Raw genomic sequence first — 24,190 nt, 5'->3', positions numbered from 1 at the left:
CTCTTACAAAAGCTATACATTGATGGATTGATAAGTTGCAAGTCGTAGATCAGATTAGTTCACCAAAATAATACAATCGTTGAATATTTTTAGCAACATTCGAAAATTGAAAACAATTAAACGGAGCTAAAATAATGGAGAACACTAAGATATAGGGAAAGCAGCGAATTAAATGGCCTTAACAAGTCGCATATTTCCTAAAAACAGGGCAGTCGTGATTTTCGCGAGATTCCTCCCAAACCATTTTCCAAAATTCTACAACAATGCCAATCTCTGCGATAAAAGAAGCATAAGAAAGTTTGAAGAACAAACGGACGTTTACAAATCCCTCGAGTCAACATCGAGATCCCGTGCCATCCAGTTACCAGTAAAAAAAAAAGAAGAAAAGGGAAAAAATGGATTCAGAGGATCCTAAAACTCGAGGAGTTTCGCGGCTAAGCCGAACAAGAATCGGCCGTGTCGACGATTCTCACCACGTCCCCCGGGATTCGCAAAAAACTCTGGCTGCCCGGAGGAATTCCACGCGAAACAGAACGACTGGTCCCCTCGACAGAGATCCGACCTCTCCCCCTTTTTCCCTTTTAGAGGATTCCATAGCTCCGTTTCGTCCGGCTGTTCCCATTAAAAATGTATCAATCTCGGAAGCCGAGCTGCGTTTCGCGGACGAAACTGTTTTGTAGACACCGGCTGGCGTGGAACGCGGTTAAAGGCGTCGTAAAGAATAACGTTGACGACATTCCCTGGTCTAATTCCGTGGAGCGGGTCTTTTTCCGGCCGATGAAAACGCGCCAGTTGGTTGGTAGTTGATTTACAACGAAGCGGAGGAATTCGATCGATTGATTCGTTTGGTGCAACCGGTGGCAGGGAAAGGGAGGACGAGAGAAGAAAATGTGAGGATTTTTGGTGAGAGGGTGAGAAGTTTGATGTGGTGGCAAATTTTTGTGTGCATTATGAATAGGGTGTATTATAAATTAGGTTGTCCCAGAAGATCCTTTCGTTTTATAAGGAAGTAATAGATGCACTACATTTTTTGTTTTATATTATTTTATTGAATTATGTTTGATCCATTTTATTCTAACAATTGGATCATATAAATCCATAAAATAATATAAAATAAAAAATGTTGCGCATCTATTATTTCATTTATGAAACGAAAGAAACTTTTGGGACAACCTAATAATAGGATCTTCGTAAATTTATGGGAGAATTGAAGGTGTAGAAATGTATACGATGCACGAGATGTCTAAAGTAATGTGGCGATATTTATTGGGTAAAATAGTTTCTATTTTCTTCATTATATTCATAAAAGTAGAAGAATTGGAGAATATGATGTGGAAAGTATGGAAATTATCGGATAGAAAATTATTTAAACTCTTGGAGATTTTTAGAGAGATTGAGGAAGGTGAAGTTTGCCTAATTCTACGTATAATTACTTGACGAGGTTTCTTAGGTTCCCAGGTAGTTGACGAAATTTTTTAAAGAATGAAGAGGGTGAAACGAGGTGTTAATGGTTGAGAAACTTGAAGTTTAATAAATATACTGTGAATATTCATGCAAATTCGTATCACTAACACAGATTTAATTCACTCCCTACAGAATAATAATATATCTTAAACATTTTATACATTTTTCCTACATTAAGTGCATGTTTCACCCTTCTTTATAAAATTACCCCAATAAATCTATCTTATGTACATCCTGAAATAAACACTCTCTGAAATCTCCTCTAAGAATCATCGAAACCCATCAAAAACCATCAAAATCCTGAAAACCACGTTTCTCCACGAATCCTGCTCATGATTGAAGAAAAGAAAAAGGGTGGAACAGCGGTGGTGGTGTTCGGTATACCAGTTCCCTCGAATTCCATGGTTACGAGGAACGAAGCAGCGAGTAAGGCAAAGTAAATTCGCCGTCGAATTTTACGTTTGGCCACATGTGATTCCGAATATGGTCAGCTGGCAGGAGGAGGGAGGGTTGGCGGCGGAGGCAGGGAAGGGTGGACTCAGGGAGTGGCCGTTCGAAAGAGGCAGGAACATCACTAAAGTGTCAGCGGCATCACAATTCGCGAGGAGCAAAAGAGCGCTTGTTAGCGGTGCCCGGCCGGCAAAAAAGGTAGCCCGAGCCTTGACGAGCAAATAAAAGTCCCTTCCACGGCCCCCTGCACGCGTCTTTCCCGCGTGGAGGGGGCCGTGGGGCCCTCGTAGGACCTGCATGGCCCCTTACGGGAACAAAAGACGCCGCGTTTCGCCCGCTTTTCAAAATAGATCGCGTCTGTTGAATATCGTGGAGTAGGTGAACGCGGTTATTTAAATTGTATTCGATTGCATTTAGTTGCATTTGGTTATAGTATATTGTACTAGATTTCAGTAGGGTTCTACGTTTGTTGAAAAATTTGGTCAGTCAATGTGTATACAAAATACACAAGTATCAAATTTAATAAAATGAATACTAGTAGTAAATCCAAAAATTTTGCCAAAGATATCTAATTCGACGAAATGAAACCCTAATAATAAATCCAAGAATTCTATATTATCAAGAAGTCCACCAAACGTCTTAAGAAAACAAATAACTGTAATTTCAATCTGACAATCTCACCATTCTCCATCATATATACATAAGGTTAAAAAATATCTAATTTGATGAAAATTCCAAAACCCATTAATAAATCTAAAAATTCTCTTACATTACAAACGTCAACGAATTCTACCAAACGCCCCATGAAAACAAATAGCATGAATTTCAATCTAATTTCATCAAATGAATTCCTAATAACAAATTTAGAGCTTCCCCTAAATCATCAAAAAATCATATCGAACTCCGGAAAGAAACGAACACCTGCACTTTCCACTCAACAATTCTCCACCAATGCCACAGCTGTCCATTTTAAAACTCCAAATATTTCCAAGAATCCAGCTCGTAAAGTCACAAAACTTGCGCTGGTCTCCGCTCGCGGAGAACCGGTACACACACCCCCAAAGTGCGTCCGAAGTACGAAAGTGGTTTTGGTCCACCCCAAGGGAATTTCCATAGGAGTGAGGAGGGGGCCGGTTCCGCGGGAACAAAAGGTTCCGCCTGCGCACTCATCCCCTTTCAGAATTCCAGGACGAAACCACTTCCTCCTTCCAACGTTTCTTCAGATTCCCCAGGTTTCGACGTCGCGTCGCGATCGCTCTTTGCCCGAAAGCCGACAGCTTCTCCCCGCCGCGATGTTTCGATACAAATTACATGAAGAGGGACACGGAACGGTCCGTAGCATCTCCGCGTAGAAATCGAGCAGGGAATGGGGAAAGACTGATGTTATCATCAGCCCCCATGAACCGGACCCACCTTGCACCACCCCCGTTTCTCTTCGTTTCTTGTCGAGGTATCTTCGCACCAGTTCGCGATTTTCTTGCCAGCGTTCGTCCGATTCTTCGCTCTGGCGTACTCTTCGATAAAATTCTCTGTCTTTTGGATACAAATTGAAAATTTGGATGAAAGTATAGCGAATCGTGGGGCTGTCGAAAGAAAGACGCAGCGTGGATATCGCATTTGACTTACGATTGAGTTTCTAAATGCGATTGTGATTTAGTACACGTTTTCGTATTTCTGGATGCAGTTGCGTCATACCTCGTAGACTTGAGTTATCGTAATCGAAGTTACTTTGGCTAAAGATTAGTTCGTTTAATAGAAAATTAGTTTCTGCTAAATTCTTCTCGAGTTGAGTTCTAACTCACGTTTACGTTTTTAAAATGTGGTTGCGCTCTAATTTACGTGTGAGTTTTTGAATGCAGTTGCATTTCAATCTATAAATTTGAGGTTTCCTATTTATGTAGGTATAGCTGAGCCATCGTGGGGAAAATTCATCATTCGAATAATTGTAGGTGATGTTACGTTTGTAAATATGTTTCAGTAATTGCACCTAAAGTTGCGTGTGCAAATATATGATGCTTCGGTAATTGCGTTTGCGTAAGTTGCGTGTGTAGATATAGTTAAGCAATTGCATTTGAAGTTGCGTGCGCAGATATGGTTGAGTAATTCCATTTGAAATTGCATGTGTTTATACATTATGTGTAGATATATGCATGGCAGAAGATTTATTGCTTACAACCTACTTATAATATAGCTACTGATGTATTTGCACTTGTAACTGCACTTTAATGGCATCTACGCTGTCAATTGCTTTATTTTATCCTTGTCAGAAAAATATCGTACTTTAACTGCACCTGTGCTTGCTTTTGCATTTGTGATCGTACGTCAATTGTATCTTATTTTTCATATCACTGTTTAATTGCTGTTTGGTTTAAAAGAAAGTTTCTTTGCGTAAATTCAACTGTTTGCCAGGTCCTATGGATTCTATAAGTTTCTGGAAACATGATTAACATAGCCGCAACCTGTTTACCATCTATTCAACGAGCTTATATCTTGTTCCATTTCGAACTTTCCCAACTTTAGCGAACAACCATGCAGAAACTAATTATAACTCCATCTTCGACGCAATTACATCTTCCTATTCTTCGTTGCTCTCTCAAACTATACAACTGCATCTCTAAAACTATTCTGTATAGCATTCTTTGCTTGCTTCCTTATTGGGATCTTTTAGACACACGAATAGTACGCAAATTTCACTTACTGATATGAAAAATATTGCACAACCCAGATCTTACATTTACACACAACTCGATGAACCTACTCAACGATAACCGCAAACCGTTTACGAATTCATCACCTATAAATTAAATTATTTTCCTAAAATTTAGGAATCATCAATCTTCTTATATTACCAAACCAGCGAATCCTTGCTGAGAAATAATCAGGATTAATAGAAAATGGTGAATAATATGAAAATTTCGTCGATTGATACGAAAAATGTTCCACGATAAATACTTAACATCCACGCACAACTGGATAAACCTACTCAACAATAACTATGAACCATCTGAAACCATCTCTGAACAAATTCAGCACGTAGAAATTAAATTATCTTCCCAACCTTTAGAAATCACCTAACGAATCTTTGTTGAACGATAGCCAAAAAGGATGCAGAACGGAAACGTGACCAGCGCCATGTTCCTGTGTTCTCCAGCGTGGAGATGAAGCGATTCAGTGAATTACCGCAGAGGAGACAGGTGGCCGGGCACGGGGTTACCGGCGTTGGAAACAGCGAGGCCGCCTCCGTGCATTAGTGACGCCTGTTAGCGGCGATGCCAGCAGGCGCAAGAAACACCATAAAGCCGTGCAAAACGGCCGGGGACGGGGGATTACGAGCCTCTCCGCGCCTTCGCCGACGGCCGACGCTTCTATCTCTCTATCGTTTCGTACCTTTCTCCTGCAAGCCGATACGAGGATCGCTATGTTCACTCGTCGCACCCTTTTAAGTCTCTTCCTTCTCTTGCTAATGATTATGACTGACCCGTACACCCACTCCAGAAGAGAACATACTGTGAATTACAGAAGATCATCTCTCTTCTAAGCGGAAAGCCAATCACCTGGTAAAAGAGAATTTGTGTTTAAAGATATTTAGAGCACTGTAAGGAAGATGTTTAAAAATGATTGATGCGAAATTTGGTGATGGTTTTTCATTTAATAGAAGCTGGTAATTCAATTCTTTTGAACATTTTTATGGGACTAGCTGCACTCACTGGAGAACAGAAGACAGTGGATTATCAAAGATGATCTCTCTGCTAAGAGGACATCCAATTATCTGATAGCAGGTTTTGGATGGTTTTGATTGTTGAAGAGAGTTTGTGTTTAAAGATATTTAGAGCACTGTAAGGAAGATGTTTAAAAATGATTGATGCGAAATTTGGTTTTTCATTTAATAGAAGCTGGTAATTCAATTCTTCTGAACATTTTTATGGGACCGGCTGCATCCACTCAAGAACAGAAGACACGGTGGATTATCAAAGATGATGTCTTCTAGGAGACAGCCTAGTTACGTGAATTCTTGGTGAATAATTTTAGGTGATTAGTTCATGTTTGAAGATATTTAAGGCTACATTAGGTAGATTTCTGTAAAGGATTGATGTCAGATTTAGGCAGTTTGATGTAACACATGGGTAACTTTGACTGTCGCCACTTTTTCATCTTTGCATTTGTTATCTTCAACTTGCCATCACATTTCCGCCAAATGGTAACGTATTTTGCTCCTTCAAAGATACTTTTAAATATCCTGCAAAAAATTTTCAATTTTAAAGAAATCCAACCATTTGTTAACACTCTACTTTGCCCAAATAACTGATCCATGCATGATAGCTCTGAAAGCTACAATGCTCAAACTTCCGAGAACAGGACAAAAAGGAGGAGAAAATTTAATACTCCGCAATCTTCCTGCGATCTAAAATTCAGCAAATTAGGTTGGACAGAGTCGAGGTAATCGCGGATCGGGACACAAAGGGCGGCAAACGCGATGCATTCGGTCGCCATTGGATCGGTCGCGCGCGTCCAACGTCGGAACAAGACCGGTGCGTGTCGCACGCTCGTTAGCAGCACGTTCGAACCGCACCAAGAATATTCACGAGGGATCTCCTCTCTCTCGGTCTCTTTCTTGTTTTCTTTCGCTCGGCTAACGAGCGATCCCCACCGTCTAATCTCGCGATCGTTGGGACGTTAAACGCGCGAAACCGACCAACTCCGCGGCGGAAACGTACATCTCGGCCCTGCTACAAGCAAATTGCTGTCCCTCTATTGCCGTATTTGTGCGTCAGGGACGAGTCCCTGAGAGTTTCTTCTCTTTCTGCTTTCGCTGCTTTTGGAGTGGCTCGTCTTTTGCTCGTGTTCGGACCGTGTTGCCGCGCTTTCGACCGTTCCTCCAGGACGCTCTTGCGACGCTCAGACTCTGTGAAGACCGGAAAGGAACGGACCACGCAGCCTCTGGGGGATCCTGCTTGTTGGTTTGACGTTTCGTGCGTCGAATTTAGCGAGATCGTTGATCTTGTGCTGGAGATTCTGATAGCGGCGAGACGTAGATATATATAGATCTATAGATCTAGGTACAGTACCTAGATCACCTGGATTTTCGTACAGGGATGATGAAAGTTTGGTTGATTAGAGGGTGGAAAGTTTTGTGGGGATATTTTTGTTTCATGGGATTTTTCATACAATTGAATTAATATTATTAGGGAAATTCTAGGAATTAAGAGTATTAATAGGATGTTTAAAATAGATATTTGATAATTAGATAATTGAATTAATGTTATTAGGGAAATTCTAGGAGTTAAGAGTATTAATGGGATGTTTAAGATAGATATTTAAAATAGAATGGAATAGAATAAGAATTAGAATTGAATTATGTTGTACCAAAAGGAACAGGTCTAAGATATGATCATGTTATGTTTAAGTTCAAGTTGAGATACATGTTGAACTTATCTTTGCTTTTAATTCTAATTTAGCGAGATTGTGGTTTTGCGGTGAGAATGGAGCACATAACATAAGATGCTGTAAATAGAGATGTAATGTTAAAAAGAGGTGTAAAAAGGAGGCAAAGATTGCAAATAAATAAATAATAATAGTAATTATGAGAAACTTAAATATGTTAAATATAGAAAATATCGAAACTCACTTTTTATGATACTTTGAGGGTAAAACAAAATATGCAGATTTCTTAGGTCTCTTTTTTTATTTTATATACAGTAAATACAAAAAGTATTTATCACAGTCTACGTTTCATTTTCATAGTATTAAATTTTTGTAATCGTGTGAAATTACTACTAAATGATACGAAATTTAATGTACTTATAATTAATAGGTGTACTTTGATATACTATAGTCACTATATACTAATGATTGATCTATTCCACTTTTTCTATGTTTCATAGTTTTATTAGTCAGCTGTATGATTGTCTGTACAATGTTAACTTCTTGAAAAACAAATAAATTTCTCCTTATATGTGACCATAAAAATAGCGACTTATTTTTGTTATTTATTCGTTAGTTGTCTTCTCTGTAATTTAGAAATATACTAAGAGATGACATTACAGATTTGTCATTATTTATTCCTATACAGATAAGAGAAGATAGAAAATAGGATACTATTCACATTGACGAGTAGATGATAAATATGATCATAAGAGCTTTCAGTAGCTGTTTAGACAGCATATTTTTCGTACTAAATTATAAGGAATACTACATTACATGTTACTCTTAATCTGATCCCATCTGTAGATCATTCGATGGAAAATATTTAATCAAATGTAAATAAGTATCTAATAAAACCTTGTAATAAATCTGAATTTCTCTCTTACCAATAATTTCAACTCATCCTTCTATTAAAAAACGAAAATAGTTACAGAACTACAATTTGCAACGAACTCAACAAGAAATTAAATCATCAATCCTATAGTCTCATCATCTTCACCCTTAAAAAAACTTTTAAAACGTTACATCCGTTCAAATCTACAAAACGCTTAAACCTTTTACCTCTTCAAAGCGGTAAATCAATTTAATTACCAAATAAATATATCCAAATCTTCCTGACTATGTAAGAATCGTATAACTTTCCAAGCAGAAGCTTGAAATCGTCATGAGAATTGGTAAACAACGTTGTCATTGGCGTTCACCGATTCACAGTGTTACTTGAAAGAAGGATCGTAAGAGGAGGGAAGAATCGGAGGGAACTTTTCTTGCGTGTCTCGTTTTTCCGTTCCGACCTGAGAACCATTCAGAAGAGGAACACCTGTGCAGGTTCGTGGGCATTCCAGCGTTTCTTAGGTGTAGCTCGTACGAGGCCGTGATGTCATTCCTGGCACGATCGCGCGAACGAATTCGCAAAACCAACGAAAACAGCCGGTAAAAATGTCGACGATGCTGTTCTTCGTTCGTTGCTTCCTTCGGCCTCTTCACATTTTTCTTTCTATTTTGCTAATCCCTCTTTCGGCCTCAACTCTCGTCCTCTTTCTCCGTCTCGTTTTGTCTTGTCTCTTTTTTCCTTTTTGCTATAATTTTGTTCTTCTCGGTTCTCCAATAGAAAACAGACTTTCTAACGAAGCAAAATTGAAAGAAATTTTACGATCTTACAGATAGGCGATATATACAATTTAAAGAAATTTGTTTATTCATTTTGGAAGCTTGTAGATTTATAATACAATGTTTCCTCCTCTTAATCCTTTGAATTTATTTATTTATTTCTCTTCTTTTCTCTGGTAGAAAGTACATTTCTTATGAAACAAATTCCTTACAAGCTTTACGGTCGTACGAACTCACGATGTATACATTTTATTTCCTTCTTATTAATTTTCGGCCTCGTTCTTCTTTACTTCTTCTTACAAATTTTATCTTCTTCCAAATTTATCGATACACGATTTTTATTTCGTCATTCTCTGAAAGTCCTAGAAATTCACCAATATCAAATACTTATTTTCATTTTAATCATATTTTCTCATGTCCTCGGCTTCTTCATCTTTTTTATTTCTCTTCTCTCTCTCCTTTTTAGTAGAAAAGAGATTTGCTACGAGAATTAAATTCCAAAAGATGTAAAAATCATCCAAAATTCGTACACAATTTCCACCTTCTCATTAACCTAAAAGTCGTAAAAGTTCGTAATAAGAAGTGTTTGTTGCCATTTCATCTTGATTCAATCCCTTAGTAGCCAGTTGTTAAAGATAGCATAGTTATTATGCAGGGAGGTTTCTTCGGTCTTCCTCTACCGTTGATCATTTCGGCCGCCATTGGTTTACGTCTTCACCGAGTGATATTTAACTTCGTTTAAGTGCATTCAGGGAACGCTCCTTCCAGAGAAACTGCATCACCGCACGCTACAATTACCCGCTCGTTCTTCTCTCTTTTCGGTGTTCCATTAATCTTGGACGTAATAATCGTGCGCGTTATTAAAAAGGCACTTCGCCAAGAGCTTCCATTTCCTTCGTCTTAATACATTTATCTTCGAAACGAAATTACTCGATCTTCGTCCGTTAAATCGTTTACTTTTTATCTCATTGTCATTACTCCCGTTATTTCATTTTTTATTACATCATTACACGCAACACCCCGAATTTTCTCTGCTCGAAGAAAAAAAAAAAAACATTTAAGTACAGCTTTCCTCCGCCTCAATTTTCATCGAATTACCGGGCTAACTCGTTATCCCCGAAATCTATTTCAAATAACACTTTAATATCGCCGATGGTCCCTTCGTGATTGATTATTTTCTCGTTATTCGTTGCTGGGAAAATATTCAACCGACGTATAAGGCATTTTAAACGCAGGCATATTAAACACTAAATTAATCCTGAAACGCACGATTTTTCAAAATATTTTATTATCTCGAAATCGCAAATTGATGCGTTGCGATAGCGTAGAAAAATAATTTTAAAAATCTGTGTGTTTGTATTTCTTAATTCGAGGTGGAAAGTTTATTGTCAAATGGCTATGACGGTGAAGCTGCAAGGTTTTCACAAAGTTGAAATCGATTGAAACTTGTTGAATTGTAGAAGAAGATATATCGACTCGGTTGATTTTTATTTAGATAAAAAGTTTTCATTTTGAAACTAATCGTATTCATTTATAGTTACAACTCTCGAAATTTATTAATTATTATAATTATTAGACACAGTAAATAGATACCTGTACCGTATGTACGATATCAAGTTGTAGTATATCATGGCAAATTAATAAATAACAATAATTAATAATAACAACAATAATTAATAACAATAAATAAAAATAATTGTTATTTATTAATTTGCCATGATATACTACAACTTGATATCGTACATACGGTACAGGTATCTATTTACTGTGTCTAATAATATAAACAATAATAATAAAAGTAATATTCAAATCTACCGCTCTTTTCAATCTCTAGAATCTACTAATATTACTAAAATAAGTATCATTGGTTGATATTACTGACAATAAGTTAACATTAGGAAAGCAGAAGAAGCGTAAGTCGCGAAACTTCCCATCCTTCTTCAGTCCCTTCAACATTGCTTCGATTAAATTTCAGGAAACTATCAATTTCTCTAGAAAATTCGAAATTTTCGCCACGTCTCGTTTCTGTCTCTTTCTCCACTATCGCCGCTAGAGAGACAGATACGCTATCTTCGTTCACTTTAAGTCGATTTAAGGGAACCAGAGTCGAGAGTGCGAGGGCCACGTCGAAGAGGATCGTGTCATCCCTCAACGTCAATCGTCCGCGTCGGAGCACGCAAAACGAAGCGACGAAACGATTTGAATGCGTCCCAACCGCAGCATTCCGAAAAGTCTTGGCTGGTTTTGTCCTCGTGTCTCATCCCCTTCCTCGATCGTCAGACGAGAGCATCGTACAATGACGTGTCACCTGTAGGAACGTCGTTTTTTCGACTCGCGAGAAACGAGATAATTAGGATTAAAGTCCGAGTGCTGGCTCTTGTTGACCATTTCGATCTTACAACAGAAGCGAACGTTTTTATTTTTAACGTGCACGATATCGATTGATTATTTGACGATACGTTAAAATTGCAAAGACGTCCCCTTTTTAACGTGTATGATATGAATTAGCCATTTGACATATCGTTGAGCTATTGGAAATTTTTCATATTGATATTAAATAAATATCTTCAGTGCAAGTATAGTTATTCGAATTAATCGTGACATACAGTTTGGTTGGATAATTCGATTTTTTTTTAAACGATCTTAAGGATCGTTTGTTCTCAACTGTTTTATAAATATCATTGTTAAACAGGGAAGATAATTAATAATTATCTTCATTCTTGTTTTTTCATTATTTTTTGAAGAAAACGATCGCCAAATTTTCCATGGGCATATTACTACTGTAAAATGCAGTAACAAAATAACACAGAGATACGGTGGAACTTAGAGGATACAGGTTTGACTAAAACATCCCAAAATTCAATTTTCTGCCAAATTTGATAGAAGCAACCAAGAAGAGAGGGAAAGATGGTACAAACTGGATCGAATACGAAGAAAACCTTAATCTAAGCAGACTACGATATACAATATACAAATAATGTACATTTAGAAACAAATTAAATCGAAAAATAGTTTATCCATGTGTATATCAAACAAGAAAGCCGTATCTTCGTTGAAATTGAAGATACAACGATTTATATCTGGAACGTGTTAGAAGTAATTTTTTTCAAACCAAATAAGATTTTTAAATTAATTTGGCCACATAAGGCTATTTAAATTAACACGACAGAATAATCCGAGATGTGTCGTCTGGAGCGTCAAAGCGAGACTACGCGAGATGAGAAAAATAATGGAAGAGTCGCGGAGGATCGCGGGTGAGGATCAAAGGATTCTCAAGGATCGTGCAGATCGTTGCATCGAGCGAAGAAAATCGAAGACAAATGCCGTACGAATCGCGGACGCTAAAGAGGCGATGTAAACGTAGGCTATTACCGGAATAGCGGTTGCATAGCATTCCAACGAGCCTGTTCGTTTTCTTTTCCGCCGTATGGCCGCGCGGAAATTCCGGCTTTTGCATATCAAGGCGCCGCCACCGTTTAGCCCGCCATTACTCTCGCGAGATCCGGTCAATTCGTTTTCTCTGCCCCCTTAAATTCTCCATCGAAATCCAGCTCGTGCCACCATTTCGACTATCTTCTTTTATTCTCTCGAATGTTTGCTCGTCCATTGGAAATTTCAAACTAACTGTGATCAATAAATTTGCGCGTACAGTGCGTCTTGTTTAACTGGAAACGTTCAAACGTATTTGAAAAACGATAAGTTCAGTTATCACAAGGAAAAGACACAAATGAAGCAAATTAACAGAAGAGCAATATTTGTAACATCAGTTTTCTCTACTTTTTCATTTATGCAGTGTCGTTTATGAACAATATCTTGCTCTTGCCTGCTGTTTCATTTGTTCACTGAAACAATCAGGAAATAATTACATTAATTGCAACAATTGCTCATTATTATTATTATTATTATTGTTACTATTATTATTAGTATTATTCACAAGTATAAAACCCTTTAATGTACAATTGGGTTAGAAATCGTTCGTGGGTGACAATATTCTATTAACATTACAGCTGACGGTGGATTGTGAACAGAAAAAGTCTATCGAATCGCAAGATTTATTGGCGTTTATTACTATACGGTTAGCGGAGTTAAATTGGCCAAAGGTTCATATGACACCCACGAAGATTGACTTTAAGACCACCGTTAAAACGAAGAGATTAAAAAGGAGTAGTATCATTTACAACATAGAAATTCTAAAATCCTCGCCCCTACCATCTTTCCATTAAGGGTTCCTCAACTTTAAAGGAAACGTGGGGAAAAAACGCGGCAAAACGTGGCGCAACCCCGTGACAAGAAAGCGAACGCACCGTAAAACGTTTGAATCAATCAACAGGTTTCAAAATGGCGCGAAAATCTCGCACCGCGGCGGACGTCGAGCAAAAACCGCGGCCGCTTAAAATCCCATAAAGAAACCGAAGGGGAATCGAATTCGTGGTCGGTCCATCGCTCTCGAGGTTTCTTTCGGGCAGAATTTTTTTGCGCGCTGCTACAAAATGGAAAAGAGAGGATTATTGTGAACTAGTTAAACCTTTCTTCCTCTTCTTCTTTTTCTTCTTCTGCGGCTTCTTTTTTCCTCACTGAATGTCGAAGAAAGGATCAGAAGAAGGAGAAGGATGAAAAAGGAGCTGGCCGTTGGCTAGGTTTGCGAATCAGGGCCCAGAGGGGGAGGAATTGATGAAGGAGCGCGACTTGCGCATACCATGTAAGTGACGCGCATGAATAATTCATTCTAATAAAATAATGCAGCCAACGCGAACCTCCGACCGAGCAAAAACCGCGCTGAATCGCCGATCGCGGACCCCTCGTTCCACGCCGAATTCGCACCAATTTCCTCCTAAACTTTCTACTTCTTCTTTTTTCCCTCACAAACGTCGCTTAGTTTTAATAGAAAAATCAGATTTTTGTAAGTTATTTACGGTAATCGTCGTATCTCGAGAATTTTTTGGAGAATTTATAGCAGGCATTCCAGTGATTTTCATTTTATTTTTCCTTTTTTTATGCATATATGTATAAGTTTTAACATCTCATTAACTAATGTGGTTAGTACTATTAGCAATGGTAATGTTAACAGAGAAAGATTTGCTAGTTATACTTTGGTAAAGATTCTTTCAACGTGGTATTTGTTGCGAGGGACATTGTATTTAGGGCAATTTAAAAGAATGTATCAAATGTCGCAGATTTTTTATTTTTGTTCTAAGTTCGAACCGTGAATAGAGGTATATTTCAGCTACATGTATATGAGAGCGTAGATATACTGCTAACTTTCATATAATTCTTTTACGTGAATGAAAAGATGATGGAATATATATAAAGTAATTTATATTGTTAAAAACTATATTATATGAAATAACTCGTTTGTTTCTGTCAATAATAAAATGCTCCTATGTAGACACGTAAGTTACAGTCTTAAGAAACAGAAAAATAAATACACAAGAACAAGCTATATTATTCATCTTGATAATGATAGATTCTGTATTAAGAGGCAGTTGAATATTTAAACATTGTAAAAACTCTTCATGAATTTTTACTTTATTAGCATCGTATAAAATCGCGTATTCTATTTAGAAATTCCTCTACTTCCAATGTTTCTTAAAGAGTTAAAAATGAAAAAAGACGAAGAAATACCTTGGACCTCTCGTCTCTTCACTTTTTAGTCCAACTTTCTTTCATTTTCGTTCAAATAATTTCAACAAGAAACATTAGAATATAAATGTAAATTACGATAAAGAAGTAAAACGATGAATGAAGTCTAACGAATGATTTTAGAAACAGATGAAATAATAAGAGAAACAATGGATCCTTCGAACAAAGACCCAAATGCAAATTTTCATAGAATATTCCGGTTAGTGACGTGAACAATAATGTGCGGGATACTTTCAACCGTGACACGATTCCTCATTGCAGTTTCTCAACGTGTTCTAGATTCTGAGCAGGAGAACGCTATCCTGAATACTAGGTATACTACGAGTGACAACCTGGCCGGTGCATCGAGAAAATCGCGTTGACAAATAGAACTTTATGGTCCGGTTCGCTGTATTTATTGCCGATCGGGAACGAAAAATACGATCGTCGGAGGTTAACATGTAAATTTATTGCGTTATTCGCTCTGCTCTCATTTTTTTATGCTATTTGAATTTTAATCTCTTTGGAAAAATAGTAGAACGGTTAAAGGAATGCGTTAAACCTGCTAGTTAAAACAGCAGTGGCTAGAAACTTGCAAGTGAGCTAATGTTAAAACAAATGGAATTTTACTTTACCTTTTCTCTCTGTTTCTTCTTTTTCTAATACTCTATATGTATATTTTTGGCAATTTATTATATTTATATATGTTAGTGTGTGTTAATAAATACCGTTACTGTAAATATTCAATAAAATTTTCCCTTCATTTAACAATTTATATAGAACGAGAGGACTTCGTGTAGGAAATCTGTTTCAAGGAGCCTCTCAGGGGCTAGCAATTCATACAAATGGAATTCGTATAATGGTAGTTCACTAATAATCTCCAGTTCTCCACAATTTCATTCAGTTTGGAAACGAACGATATAATAAACAATTCTAAGAATTTTTTGCAATCTCCTATGAATTAGCCAAGGATCTTCTAAAGACGAAGTAACATTGCCCAGAAGAATCCAAAGAAGAAGAAGAAGAAGAAGAAAGAAGCAAATCCACCATCTGCTGTATAAATTGTATAATAAATTTGTCAAGAACCTTTTAAAAACAAACCAACACTACACACGACGATCTAGTGAAGTTAATCCAGAGGAAACTAAAAAAAGTGATAGAAATTTGGCCCAATTTAGAAGAAGCTAAAGAAAGTGACACGGATACTACACGCGGATACAGATAACGCAAGTCTGCCATCCACAAATCCATGGAAATTATACAATAAATTAGAAAAGAACTTCCTGGAAGCAACTAAGTAGGTAAACCAATAGTAACCGGAACAATGTAAAGAAGCTGATCCAAAAGAAACTAAAGAAAGTGACACAAATTTGCCCCAGTACAGGTCCTCCGTCTATAAATCCATGTAAATTGATTTTTTCCTCCCATCACCAGAAGCAACATGGAAAAAGTAACAGAAAAAGACGAAGAAAGAAGAGAGAAAAAAGCGGAATAAGCCATCCCATTTCCCGGACTCGATTCGCCATAAAGATTTTTACCGGCAACGTAACGGGGACGCTGGCCAAAGGGAAAATAGAATCGTCGTTGGGTTTCGGTTGTCGATGCTTTCAATTCCCGCGACGCGATCGCGAGTAACAGGACGAGAAAGGGTGCGGAAGGGGAAAGGAAGGAAGAAAAGAAACGCAACGAGGTGTTGTGTGTGAGAGGGGTTTTCGCTGGAAGAGAATCGAGAACGAGAGGATGTCCGCTTGGGGACACATTCAATCGTTTGGCGGCAAACGCTTTCAAGATGGCGAGACCTCGGCCACAGGCCTCTCTAATCGATAGATCGCGACTGGCCAGCTAGAGATTTATAGATTCCTGGGGACGTCCTGCCGCGAAATTGTCTTGTTTATTGACGGCCTCCGTTACAGAACCTTCAGGGCCGGCAACAGAAATCGGTTACAACGATTTCCTTCGATTGTCGAGGGCGGGCGTGAAACTTACGTTTGGATTAGTCCAGTTACTGGAATTGGAACAACTTGAAACTCACTTTGTTGATATCGAATCTGTCGTTCATTCCAGCTGAAGCTATTTCGATGATTAATATTGAGTTGATTTTCTATTATTTTTTGGTTTTCATATACTAATCTTTCTTCCATAATGGATGATTTCTCCCTGGATAAACACGAGGATTGTTAATGCTTTAGAAAGTGTAAATAGGGAATAGAATATCACGCATAAAGATATTTATCGGAAGCTTTTAGTGATAGGAATTTTTCGTAGGACCAGGAAGAACAAATTGTTGAGAAGAAGAATATGATAGCTCCTGAATTTTTAACGAAAGTGAACCTTTTGTAAATGGATCCATAACGTTTATATTTTTCATTACACAAATCTTCAGAATTTTTACCAAACGACGATATTTTTACGAATTATCATTCATTTTACATTCTTTACATATTATAAACCTTCCTGTAATAAAATCGAAACTTCACCAGGTGGACTTCAATTTTCTTCAAACTGGCAATATCTTGAAACGGATAACTACTCGCTGCTATTTTATATAAATTCTGCTTAATCAAACCAAGATTCTTGCCCCCATAATCACCAGTTTTAATCTACAGATACAACAAGAACGAGAACGAGAGAAATAAAGAATCCAATCGTCACTTTTGCCAGTCGTAAGCAAACAAGCACAAAACTCTTGACGAAGAAGTGCCAAAAACTCGTTCACACCCCCAAGAAGATGAGAAAGAAAGGATGGTGATAAATTGCAACGATTCTGGGTCGAAAATAAAAACTGGTGAATAAATTCGAGGGACGTGCCTGGAGTTCGCCATTTCACAGTGACGATACTAATTAAATAACCGATGGCTACCGGCCTTAAAAGGAGCCTGTGCTCGTTTGACCTTGGGAATGGCGGAGGTGCCATAGGGCACGCAGCAATCTCCGATTTACCGATAACAATTCTATTTTCCAGTGGCGGGATAAAAATCTTTATGGCGAATCGAGCCCCGGAAAATGGAATCCCCTATACCGTATACCGTTTTTCCGCTCAACAACGTTTCACCCTACTCCTTTCAACCCTTGTTTCCAGACTTTCGACCGAAAGAAGCTTTGTTCCATTCGTTACTCTTTGTTTCTTGCTATTTTGTTGTTTTCAAGAGATTTTTAACCGTCAAATGTTTGGTTGTTAAACAAGTGACGATGGTACAAAGAGTCGAGGAAATTGCATTTTCCTTCGACAAGTTCCATTATTTTAACATGCGCTACATTTTTTAAGAGGAACAAAAGTGAGACGTTTCAAAATTAAATATTGGAATACCTTCCACGAAGGACATAGACAATTCTTAATGAAATCGCTAGTATCAACAAAATAGAATATACATATACGTAATCACATATATATTGAGAAAATATTCCTTCACTCTCAGAAAACCCTCAGCTCCTTTTTTGCAAAAAAATCTTCTTCGAGTCTGAGCATCGTCCAGATTCATAAATATCTTTTCAACGATAAAATTCTCACGCACGAGCTTTCTTCGGTATTTATCAAACTCCTCGGCCACGAGAATCCCTCGATTATTAGAAAAATCCAAAAAATCCCAAATCAGGAACATCCCCTAATTTCCAGGCAAACTGCCATTTCAAACACCAGACATCCGATGACAAATATTCACGGGAGCCAAAAGAAATCAAAGTAGATCCAGTGTGCCAAAATCAACGCACAATGAGCTCGCTGCTCGCGCCAAAACTAATTTCGCGACGTCGCAATTTCCCCGAGAACAGGTCCCTAACTCAAGCAACCCTTCCTGTTCCTCCCTCTCATTCCTTTTTCCTCTGCAAAGTCTAACAAATAATCAACCAACACCAACGTCATTCCAACATTCACCAACCACGCCTAACTCACAATACGTAGATAAACATAGAAGAAAATGAAGAAAAAGAGGGGATGAAACGGGCCAGAAAGCTGGACGAGCTCGAAGCCAGTGGAAGAGGAGGATGGCAAAGCGAGCAGCAAACATTATAATAAATCAGCGCCGGCTCTGACGTGAATGTAAAATTGCCGGAACCGATCTGGTCGTGTATAACACGAGCAGAGGGGAGCTATAAAGAGAAAGAGAAAGGGAGAGAGGGAGAAAGAGATAGCGCGAGGAAGGGCTGGAAGCTCGACTACCGCGGAGGGGGTGCACGACTGGAAACGATGGCCCATTGTGAGAGTTATTTGTCATGCTGCCTACGGATCTATGGGGTTTCGACGATAGCGTACGATCCCGTGGTTCGTTCCTATTGGCCGATTATCGATGGTTATAGCGCTGTGCTAAGCGCCATATGTAAAGAAACCAGAGGCTGGCTGTCCCCTCGATGTTCACGTCTGTCCCTTTCATCCCCCTTTCTGTTCTCCCATCTTCCTCGTTCGATTTCATCCTTTATACGAGTGTTGGTGTTCTTGTAAGGAAGATACTACCTGTCGACTACTACGGATAATATTTTTCTTTTTTCTGTAAGGGGAGGGAAGTTGAATCGAAGGGAGGAAACGGTTCTTCCGGTGTTCTGAGTCTTTTGATGGTTACTGAGCATGGGGATGATTTTTCGATCTTTTTGGGAGGAGAAAGCGATGAGAGGTTTGATGGATGATGGAATAGTGATTTGAGAAGATGGCGGGGGTAAGTGGATTTTAGTAAATGAATTTCAGAGGTTTCCAAATGTGGGGAGGTTTTAGAGAATTTAGTTATCTTCTTGAGGGTGGTTGAAAATGTCAAATTCCGTGATATCTGACTATATTATGCATGTTTTTGAAGATGAGAATCTCTCCTCCATCGTATATCATTAATTTTGATATTCTAACATTTATGTACAGGGTTTAGGAAAACCATCTGCACACCATTATATTTACTCACTAATTGATTAGATCCGAGTACACTTATATGTTACAACCTAATAATAAATTTGAAAAGATTTCTATACATGTACGAATGATAAATACAAGTTCCTATTTCCAAAAGAATTAACATAAATTAGATATCGTACACACGAGTCGAATAAAATTATACAACTAATTGCAAGTAATTAATGTAGGCTCTTTAATATCAAACAAAATAGAAACGCGACACTATGACGAAAAAAATTCGCCATCCCTTTTTTAAACCTTCTAATTAACTTACAAACCACGGGACCGATCGATTGAACAAACCAAACCCCTGCTCGAATTCTGCCAAAAAATCCAATCGTTTTCGATTGTCGAGCAAAGAGAAGGGGTAGGAGAACGAGACGAAGGAAAAACAAAGCTGCGCCGAAAAAATTCGCGAGCAGAAAGAAAAAATAAGCGGTCTCGTTTTAATGATCGAATCCCAGCCGGAAATCGAGGCGACGATTTCGATTTCGTCGGCTGGAATCGATTCCGATCGTGTTTCCAATCGTGGCTGTTTGGTTTAAGTTTCGCCCGGCTACCATTCTTTCTCTCTTTTGTTTGTTATTTCGCGCGTGCCGAATTAAAATTCATTCCGGGCCCAGCCCGACGTTTTTGCCACCCCCTTCAACCACCCTCCATCCGTGTCACATTTTTGTCGTTTTTCCATTTTCGCCCCCTCGTTTTTCAACGCTAGTCTCGATACACCGGCGGGACGAAAAAAAAAAAAATGTGATAAATTGGTCGAACGATTTCACGCCGGCTCGTTCTTTTTTATTATTATTATTATTGTTTTTTTTGGTTTAATTTTTTATTCGCCTGAAGGGGAAACGTATTTATTGGGCGATTTTTTTCTGTAGTTTAAATTGCTGCGCTTTGGGAGATTGTTTGTCAAAGGTTTTTTTCATTTTTCATATTGGATGATATTTTTGCTGTTATTTTTTTTTCGTTCGGTTTTGTTTTGAAGATAAATTGTGGAGGTTTTATTGAACCCTTCTTGGAGGGCGAAGGAATTGTAGGTTTACTATTCCGAGATTCATAGAAAAATGATTCATACGAAGTAACTTCTATTAAGATTCTTCGCACACCTACGTATCTATATTACATATTAGCTCTTAACTAGCATTTATCTAGGTTTTCACAAACCTGAATCTTATATATGTTTAGTGTCTAGCGATAAAAAGAAATCTATCTATAAAAAACTAATAAAAAGAACCAATTAAAATTAAGAAGGAGAAGTATACTTCTTTAAAAGGTGAAGAAAAATATTCAATAAAATCATGGAGAAAAAGAAAAAGGAAAGAGATGCAATAAAACGTGAAGAAGAGACATTATAGTCAGAAACGAGGAAAAAAGGAAGCCGACTCCGTGAAAACAAGAAAGAGAGAGATCAAAGAGTCACGCGCCAAGCTGCCATTGAAAAAACGACTCTCTATAGCTGACCAAGCTGATTTACATGAAATCCCAATAAATACCAGGAATTCCTGGTTGATTTAATTAGGCAGCGCGCGGATCGTCTGTATATCCATACAAATGGCGCGAAAATGCGTGTCGAATAGGGACGGACCCGACTTTCATCGTGGTGAAATTGATGGCAGTTTAGGCGAGCTTAATGAAAACGAGCCTTGTGCGCCGTCCTTGTCCCTTTTTCGTCTTTCTTCGTTCTCTTACACCGGTTCCTTTCACCTTGTTTCGCGATGCTCGTACCCATTCTTCCCGATGGGATTACTGACTGTATTTATCAGCGTTTCGCCCTGATGGAAGACAAGGCCGCCAATTAGCCGACGGCCAATCGTCGCCTTAAATCACGACTCGTCCGCCAAAGGTCAGCTGGATTAACCCGGCATTAAGTCGAATTAAGTCCGGTTGCCTCGCTCTAGTCTCTCTGTTATTTACTCGACTCTTCTTTATCACCGCCGTTTTAAAGGTAGTTGTTCGTGTGATGCTTTGATACTCAGGTAATTTTGGACATTGGGTGGAATCTCGGTAGTTGGATTTGATTTGATTTGCAGACTCGGAATGCGTGTACTTATGTTATTTTGATGTCCACGAACTACGAAGATTTTACCTTCGGGTGATTCGTGAATTATGGCGTTACGTGTAGAATCGTGAAATTGTAGAGTTAGCTGAGAGTTCGAAGTGAGTTTGAAGAGAAGTTAAATTGGAGGGATCGAAGAATTATTTAAGAATTAATTCGCTATTGAGATGACTCGAAGTTTGAATATCGTAAAAATTGGGAAATTTGATATCGAAGAGATATCTCGTAAAGTATTTTTAATAGCACAAAATTTGTTGACGCAGTGATATTAAGTATCTGACAAATAGTGACGACTATTAAGATAATCACTCTGTTCAGTTACAAATTATTCTCTTCGTTTCTACCTTTCTAAGATGTTAATAACCCTATCGCACAGCAGGTTGCTGAATCTCTCTCGATAGCCATCATAAAGTATCTATACAGAAATAGGTATATTAATATGGATAATAAGGATTATGATAATAAGGATTATGATAATAATATGGATTATAAGGAATAAATGTAGGTATCTGTTTCTATAGTTAATTGAGTTTAGGTTAAGTTACGATTATTGTTATTATGTATTTTTTATTTAAGGATAAGTTTTATGATTATTCCTCTGATTTATTTTGCACGTGTAACTGGAAATCGCTGTAAATCCGAGAAGCAGGCGGAGATAAAGAATATACAAGGTGCGACCGAATAACATGTACAAGCGGACACGAGGTGATTCCTTATGAAAAAATAAGAACAAAATGTGGGATAAAATTTTTTCATTTAAGACTTAGTTTACAAGAAAATCGAGTTTGAAAATTTATCAAGTATACTTGAACACGATTAATTCCAGACTAGACATTATAATTTCTTACACAAGAGAGACTCTATTTAAGAATGAAATCACAACAAAACACCCCTCAAATTTACACCACTACAGGCTCTATCAATTTTCTCGAAAATACAAAGCAAGGTGTCTAAGAGGTATCCAGTTTTTGCTGAGGCGGCAAAAGTGTTTGAGCCGAATGTGTTCACCAGCGATTCGACTAGGAGACGAGTTGCATAAAAGCGCAACATTACACCCTCGGGGAGGCTGTGGGAACGCGGCTTGAAGACTTCATTATTTTTGAGGGGAGAAGTGCCCTTTCTCGTTAGGGGATTCCTCGCCCAGGGCGACGCGAGGCCGTCTTGTTAAAATTCTCCGAACTCCATATAACCCGGACCAGGAACCCGTCTTCCTCTTTACCCGCCACCATCTTTCTTCCTCCTCCATCGCTCCTCCGGTTCTCGCGTCTTATTTCGCGGGCCTCTCAGCTATTCCGCCGCCGAAGACTAAAAAGCTGACGCCTCAATTTCGCGATAGACGTTGCTCGCGAATCGCGCTGGTAACGATAATTGCAGCAGACAATGGTGGAGATGGTTGGAACCGAGGAGAAAGACGCGATTGGAAATTGTTACGCGTACATATACCGAAGATTTTGCAGAGAATCAAAGAATATTCGTAATGGGATTTTCTTAAGAATTAAGCATTGGGTGTACAAACGAGTAATCCAAATTTTTCAGTGAAACTTAGTGTATTTAAAAAAAAAAGTACAGCAAGTTGTTGAATTAGGATCGTTTGTCGTTGCTTTTTATATTTAAGCCATTTATCGGACAAGCGATGAATTCCATTTTTAGACAAGATCCAATCGTGTCTTCATTAATTGCAAATGATGGTCGGATAAGACGTGTTACATCGATCCGAGCAGGTAGCAATCTAAGAGACTAATTTCTAGCGTATAAGATGAATAAGATGAAAGACGAGACTCGTTATGACGTTTTACCTTCGTAGAAGTAGCCTAACGTTGTCACGCAGCTACTTCACTGAACGTCCTCCTATGTCAGTGACGATTGAATCCTCCGTAATGGAATTCTTTCGTTGCTTAATAGATGGTTTACAGTTATAAAAAGCGACAAATACTTTGATCGAACAACGCGATATTTTTTTTCTTTTTAGAGAAACTTTTACTCTCGCTGAAAAATTTGGATGATTCATTTGTGTACCTAGTAGGATAGCAAGGTGAGGTAGTGAGGTTTTGAGAAAAAAGTTAAGTTTTCTGATGATTTTGTTGAGAGCCAAGGAAGAAGTAGCTTTGAATGAGAATTTTTGCGATAGTCGGAAGATTTCGTTGGAGGTAGGAGAATATTCGTAACCTGGATCTTTGTTGAAAATCAAAGTCGAATTGTAACTGTAAAGTAGAATTTTGTTGAAAGATGTTCTAAGGAATTTAGAAATGATGGTGGACGAACAATTCGTAGAAATCTACAAGTTTCTACCTTTATTGATTGAAGAAATATTTGTGAATGAAGAATTTGAAGATTAAAGAACGCGTACGATTTTCGTTAAATATTGATTTTTCCTTCGAGTATGAAAAACTTGTATTTGGTATTTCTATAAAATTCTAATCTGAACTGAACGTTTAAAAAATAGTCAAATGTCGATATGAACTATTAAAAAAGGATAACAAGTCAGCCAGTTACAATTTTCTCATTGAGGAATTACAGGAACACGTGTCGAACGAATGGGGGATGAAGGGTACGAACGATTTAAAGACGATCGTCTGGTCGGACGTTAATGGCTTTGGTTTTTCTGGTGGCGAGGGTGGCTAACCCCTGGTGAGCCCTTGCTCTGATTGGCCCGGCGTTTAGGGGATGATTCCAGGCGCGATACGGTCGCCGGTTGGCCGGAT

General features: G+C 38.2%; 1 long non-coding RNA gene across 2 annotated transcripts in view; it reads left to right on the top strand.

Moving 5' to 3' along the window:
• LOC132911913 (uncharacterized) overlaps positions 1-24,190 on the top strand; it is a 169,410-nt gene that overhangs the window by 108,643 nt on the left and 36,577 nt on the right. The window contains exons 3-4 of one of the 2 annotated variants that reach the window (XR_009659111.1): positions 12,951-13,110; positions 22,071-23,008. This is a non-coding gene — a long non-coding RNA (uncharacterized LOC132911913). Of the gene's footprint in view, positions 1-12,950; positions 13,111-22,070; positions 23,009-24,190 lie in introns of those variants that run through there. The other variant, XR_009659112.1, reaches the window with a different exon arrangement.

This window comes from Bombus pascuorum, chromosome 11 (assembly GCF_905332965.1).
Source record: "Bombus pascuorum chromosome 11, iyBomPasc1.1, whole genome shotgun sequence".
In the NCBI taxonomy this organism is placed as follows: Eukaryota; Metazoa; Arthropoda; class Insecta; order Hymenoptera; family Apidae; genus Bombus; species Bombus pascuorum.
Note: the sequence above shows the minus strand (reverse complement) of the source record. Positions and strands in the feature narration are given on the sequence as shown.